The 6,255-nt window shown below is 33.7% G+C and overlaps 1 long non-coding RNA gene across 1 annotated transcript in view; it reads right to left on the minus strand.

Annotated features, from left to right (window-relative positions):
- Positions 1-3,719: 3,719 nt before the first annotated feature.
- Positions 3,720-6,255, minus strand: part of LOC127863951 (uncharacterized) — a 6,571-nt gene continuing 4,035 nt past the window's right edge. Inside the window, exon 3 of the long non-coding RNA XR_008041308.1 lies at positions 3,720-5,453. This is a non-coding gene — a long non-coding RNA (uncharacterized LOC127863951). The remainder of the gene's footprint in view (positions 5,454-6,255) is intronic.

Below are 6,255 nucleotides of genomic sequence, written 5' to 3' on the forward strand. Positions count from 1 at the left end.
GCATAAAACCTGAACAGTCTGCCAGTTACTCATCGGCTGTTCCGGTTTTAATGCTGTTTACACATACCCACTTTGCTTCTGATTGTGGTATAGGACGAATTTGACAGTTAAGCTCCTCAGATCATAAACTAATTGAACAGTTGATGCTTTAAAAGACATCACAGACTAAGTTTACCGATTATTGGTTTACACTTTTGTTGTAAAATTAACAAATGGTTGCATAGTCAGATTGATTTCAAATGTATACAAACAGATAGGTTTACTAAAGTATGTGAATTTGTATCAATTTTAAATTCAACCCTTACAGTATTTAGAACTGCATGCATACTAAGATAACATTTTTATATTGAATAGTAATAATTCAATTTGTTGATTCAAAATTCACCAAAAATTAAAAGTTCATATTACATGTTCTGTGATGTGACTTCAAATTTTGCAACCTAGTATAAAAATGGTGTAAGTTGTCAACATCATTTTTCACTTGATTATAATGCTTAGAAATTTTAAACAATCATCTTTGAACAAAAACAAGAGGGAAGTTATCACTAAGAAAGTAAGGAATTTAATTCGACTTGATAAAAGTGCAAAGCAATTTTGTTTTACTTTTCTAATTGTATATTCCAATTATTCATAAGCACCTGACAAGGAAAGTATATTTCATTGTAAAGTCCAATTATTCATAAGCACCTGACAAGGAAAGTATATTTACAACAACCATTAACACCACTCCCATTGTGTATGCTATATATGTACTAGTCAATTGGCCGGTACAATTAAACTGGGAGAAAAAATGCAAAATTATATTTTTGCTGCAGCAATACTGTATGGTGTCTAATAACTAATGCTATTTACAAGGAGTATAAAGGGGTGTAAATTTCCTATGACCGACTAGTCTGAAATGAGTAATTTACCATTGTACAAGTCACACTTTCCTGTCAGCCAGTCTGCAGACAACTACAATATTGATCTAACAAAACAATCAAAAATGTTTTGATGACATGTTTCATTTTTAATTTTATCGCTTGAGAGATGTAAAAGTAGATTACCACATATCAATATTGTGCAGAGTTACCGACCCAGAGACTCCAATAAACATCCTTAAAATCTTAGCTTTCTGAGGTGTAACTAAACAGGAAAACAAATCATTTCAAAATAGAGTGTTTTAAATTAAAAGAAAATAAAAAGATGCAAATATGTAAAGTATTGTTAGTTTTATTATGACTATTTTCAGGCCAAAATATGCAACAAAATATTTTGCACTTTCAACACCACGTCATAATAATAATGCAAATAAAACTTAAAATTTGAATATTTGTAGCACAGAGAACATTGAAATATTTGGTGGCATGTAGGTTACATCTAAAATATATATTTCTTTATGTACACACATGAAGACCTAATCATGAGACCTCACATACCAACATCAAGACTTTTATATATTGGATTAATCATCAATGCAACAGGAGAGATCTGTACAATTTGTTAACAGATTTGTAGTGCATGTAACAAAACTTCATCTTGTATGAATCGAAATGGATTTTGTTACTGCATAAAATAACACTCAGTTTTTCTATATCAATCTACATGTACATAAAACTTATTTACACCGTTTCTTTATATTTCATTTCCTATTTTTCAAACAAAATAAACGAAACTCGTTGAATAAATAAGAACTAGAAATTCGGCGTGTGTAGAAAATGGCGGACATGTTAGCAACCGGCGCGCACGATTTAACGATCGCTGATTGGTCGATCGATATTTAGATAAGAATCTGATTGACATTTGGCGAGATGGCAATTGGTGTCAATGATCGGGAAGTAAGGACCATTAAACAAAACACGGAGGCGCAAGTTGGCAATTATGCAACTCGGCCTTTATCACCAAGGTGATAAGGAACTGGCTGGGCCACTCCCTGAGCAACAACCAATTACCGGATTTGTGTCAGTCTGTCAACGATGTCTGGTATACAGATTAACGTCGAAATATCCGATAAGGAACATAGTGTGCATAATAACAGGGGTAATATCGTTTAATCAAGTATTCGGATCCTCTTTTACAATTCGGATACTTGACCAGTATTCGGATATCCGGATAATCGTTACCATCCCTAATTTTTAATGAAAGGCATTTGATTTTGGAGAAGTCTTATGCTGTGATATGAAAGCGGACTACAAGAAGAAAACCCCACATATCCGTTATGCTAACCATTATGCGACGGGAATGGGGATTATTCCAAGGGCGCGATGATGAGCTAAAATTTTGAATCGCGAGATAATCGCGGAGAAGAACGACAGTAGGCCGTGTTGCATTTCTGTTAAAGGGCCGATATGCAAATTATATCCGTCCGATATCGTGCCGATATTGTTTCGCTGTGTTGTTTTGAGCCTATCAATTTCACGTCATACACTGCGGTGCTAGACATGATAAAATGACCGTTTACAACATATGTTACACACATCTATGCTTAGCGACTTCTTACATAATGTAAGACGTACACGATTCTGTTTTACTTCAATGAACTTGAAACCAATCGTGAAACAAGAGCAACGCCTAGCCGGTGCAGACCGCCCATCTATTTTTCTGTTCAAAGGTGAAGGGACCTATCTCAATCCTTCAATTAAAAGGGGGGAGGAGTGGGGTGGAGAGGGGTGTATAGTTTGATGTTGTGGTCATTTTTGTGCATTATCTTTCAAAATGAAAAAAATATGGGGAGGGGAAGGGTTTGTTGGGGTAAGGGGAGATGGTTGGACAGTCTTTCAAAACTAAAATAATTAAAATAAATATTTGAATATTTAACACATTTCTAAAAATATTATTTATTTATTTTTTTGGGTGGGGGGTGGTCATCGGGGTTGAGAGGGTGGTATAATGTGGGGTGTAGTCATTTATTATATCTTTCCACAAAAAATATGGAAGAACAAATTTTGGGTGGGTTATTCTGGGGTGGGGCATGGGGGATGGTTTGGGTGGAGTCTATTGTGGTATTTCAGGTAAGTGTTGCTTTATCAAATTATGAATCAAATCTGATCATAAATAAAGAAGTAATCGCAATTTAGCAAAATTTAATAATTTGATCTTGAAAGTCAAAATCATTCAAAGGTCAAGGTCAAATTAAACTTGCAAGGTACAGTACCCTCATGATAGTAAGAAAGTTCTTAAAGTTTGAAAGCAATAGCCTTGATACTTCAGAAGTTAAGCGGATCTAAAAACAAAATTCAACACAATATTCAAAATTAATAGTCACAAAAAGGTCATAATTCCATGAAAATGCCAACCAGAGTTATGCAGCGTGTCCTATACAGTCCCCTAATGATAGTAAGCGAGTGTTCCAAGTGTGAAAGCAATAGCTATGATACTTGATGTAGTAAAGTTGACCAAAACACAAAACTCAACCAACTTTTCAATTTTTAAACATAAAAAAGGCCATTATTCTGTCAAAATGCCAGTCAGAGTTACATAACTGTGCATGCACAGTCCTCTTATTATAGTTAGCAAATGTTCCAAGTCTGAAATCAATAGCTATGATACTTTAGGAGTACAGTGGACCAATACACAAAACTTAACCAAACTTTCAATTTTCTAAGTATAAAAGGGGCCATTATTCTGACAAATTGCCAGTCAGAGTTACATAACTTTGCACAGTACCCTTATGATAGTTAGTAAGCGTTGCAAGTATGAATGTAATAGCTTTGATATTTTATTAATAAAATGGACCTAAACACAAAACTTAACCAGATTTTCAATTTTTTAAGTATAAAAAGGGCAAATAGTTATGTAAAAATGCCCGCCAGAGTCATCTAAATTTGCCTGCCCAGTCCCCTAATGATAGTTAGTAGTGTGCCATGTTTAAAATACAATAGCTTTGATACTTTATGAGAAAATTGGACCTAAACACACAACATAATCGGACGCCGACGCTCAGAGGATGACAATAGCTCATACTTTTTTTTTTCAAAAATTAGATGAGCTAAAAACAACAGCATTTGCAGAGATTTAACAATGTTCCATGTCATTTGCCATTCGGTTTCGTTATTGTATAAAACATAGCCGGCAAAAATAAAACAAAATGATAAGGAATTACATAATAACAAAAACGCACATACATATCATATGGCATACATTTTTAGTACTAATAAATTGACTACGGTATTCTTTAACAGAGTATACAAATAAAAGGCAACACTCAAAACACTTTATAACCATTACGAACATATTATCGTTTTTTTTACTGTGTTGTTGTTGTTTTTTTCAGAATCGAAACGATAGTTTCAATCAAATCACATTTCAGGATGAACTTTAAAATGTTAAGATATATTTATATAGAAGTAACTATAGAAATGTCGTCTCTGTATCCATTACGTTAGGACAAAACACATATACGAAACAACCATGTTTTCAAAACATTTGAGACCAACATCAAATATTGTTTTCAATACAAGCCATGCATACTTAACATATAACGACAATAAAAAATATATAAAATAACACATTTGTACACATTTCATTTTATACGTGATTATTTTATTTTGTTGAAATAGCTTGATAAGCATATTGTATTTCTGAAAGAATGTTTCGTCCTTGAATGTAATTTATATAAAGTATGTATGCCATTAAGATCGTATTTAATCATAAAATATCTAGCATACCTAAGATGACACATTAAGTGATGAATATCGTGTTGTTTAAGACGAATGCAGCTCCCGTTGGTCTAAATATTGTTATTTCTTCATGTTGATTGGTAAATTATATCAGTGCTTCAACCTATTGCAATAACTCGTTAACCAGCGTATACAGTGACAAATGTAGGACAAACCAGTTCGCGGTGATTGTGAGAATGAGTGTGACCGTCACTTACTTACGATGACGAAGATCTACTTCCAGACTTAAAAATACCAATGAAGTCTTTTCTAAATCCAGATCCTATCAAACAGTACAACATAAAATTGACGCCATTGTTCAAAAACATGCATATATGAAACACATTTCTACATAAATACTAGCTTGGTCCATGGACACAGTATTCTCCTTTGAAGTCATCAGTAAAATGTTGAAAATGCATAAATGTGCGTTGCACAGGAAGTACGTAGTGCTTAGTATTATTATACGGCGGGTGACGGTTTTTAGCATTTTCTGGCTCTTACCAACGCGTGTTAATATTGTTTGTCCTCCGCGTTCTTGAAGGGTGTTTCTGCGCATGCGTGCTAGACAGATAATCTTCAACCGGATCGAGACTTTACAAATCAGAATTATTCCAAAAGGAAACACGAAGAGGACACACAGGTCAAGGATTATGACGACAACAAAATTATTGCTGATGAGAGAAGTCGTCAGAATGCCGCATTCATCATAGGAGAACTCGACGTCGCCATTTGTAGGTACGTTTAGAACTCTTCGTAAACCACTTCCGGTGTAAACAGGCAGGTAGACTAAGCACAAGACCAGCGTGCATACGACTGGAATGAAATATTTATACAAAGTTTAAAATTCACCTTAATAGAAAGTAATTTTACATATGCTGTCTTCGAATGCTTTTCAACTCTTTTGTTTGGATCAAGCACAAATTTTATATGTTTAAAAGCAAAACGTGCATGAAATGAAGTGTTTATGGACTAGTGCACACAGTTCGACACCAAAATCTCGAACTCTTTATTTATAAAATTTCAATCGTCCATAAAGGGAAGAATCGGCGATGCTACACGTCAAAAGCATTTTATAGCTTCGATTCAACACAATACCATTAACTCATTGCATTGGTTAAAAAGCGGGCTTTATAACCTTTAAAATAAAAGCTGAAATGGCCGTTGAAATCTAAACGAGCGAATTATAACAAGCCATTTTATTTAAGATTCATAACAAACGAATTACTTTTATGAACCTGTGTTTGATTATTTGAATATTAAAGCCACACACCTTGAAATGACGTACATGTTAATCAATACATATAGATGCAATTTGAAAGTGTGTCATTAAATCTATAGCCTTGTTAGCAAGTAATTCATTTGTTTGGTTTATATTTTAAACCGAAATTAGGATTTCTATACGTATACGTACATTTCGACTAACGCGATTATTTGTAAGTTTTAAAGCGTAAAAAGATGGATTTCTATGTTGTAACCATCAGATATTTTCTAGTTGAGATAGATAAAATTAGATATATATCTTCGTTAGCAAGTAATTTAATATTTTTTCAAACGGTACCGATTTTAAAACAAAAAGTAGGATTTCTAGACGTATGCGTCCATTTCGACAAACGCG

The sequence above is a fragment of the Dreissena polymorpha genome, unplaced genomic scaffold (genome assembly GCF_020536995.1).
Source record: "Dreissena polymorpha isolate Duluth1 unplaced genomic scaffold, UMN_Dpol_1.0 chrUn066, whole genome shotgun sequence".
NCBI classification, from domain to species: domain Eukaryota; kingdom Metazoa; phylum Mollusca; class Bivalvia; order Myida; family Dreissenidae; genus Dreissena; species Dreissena polymorpha.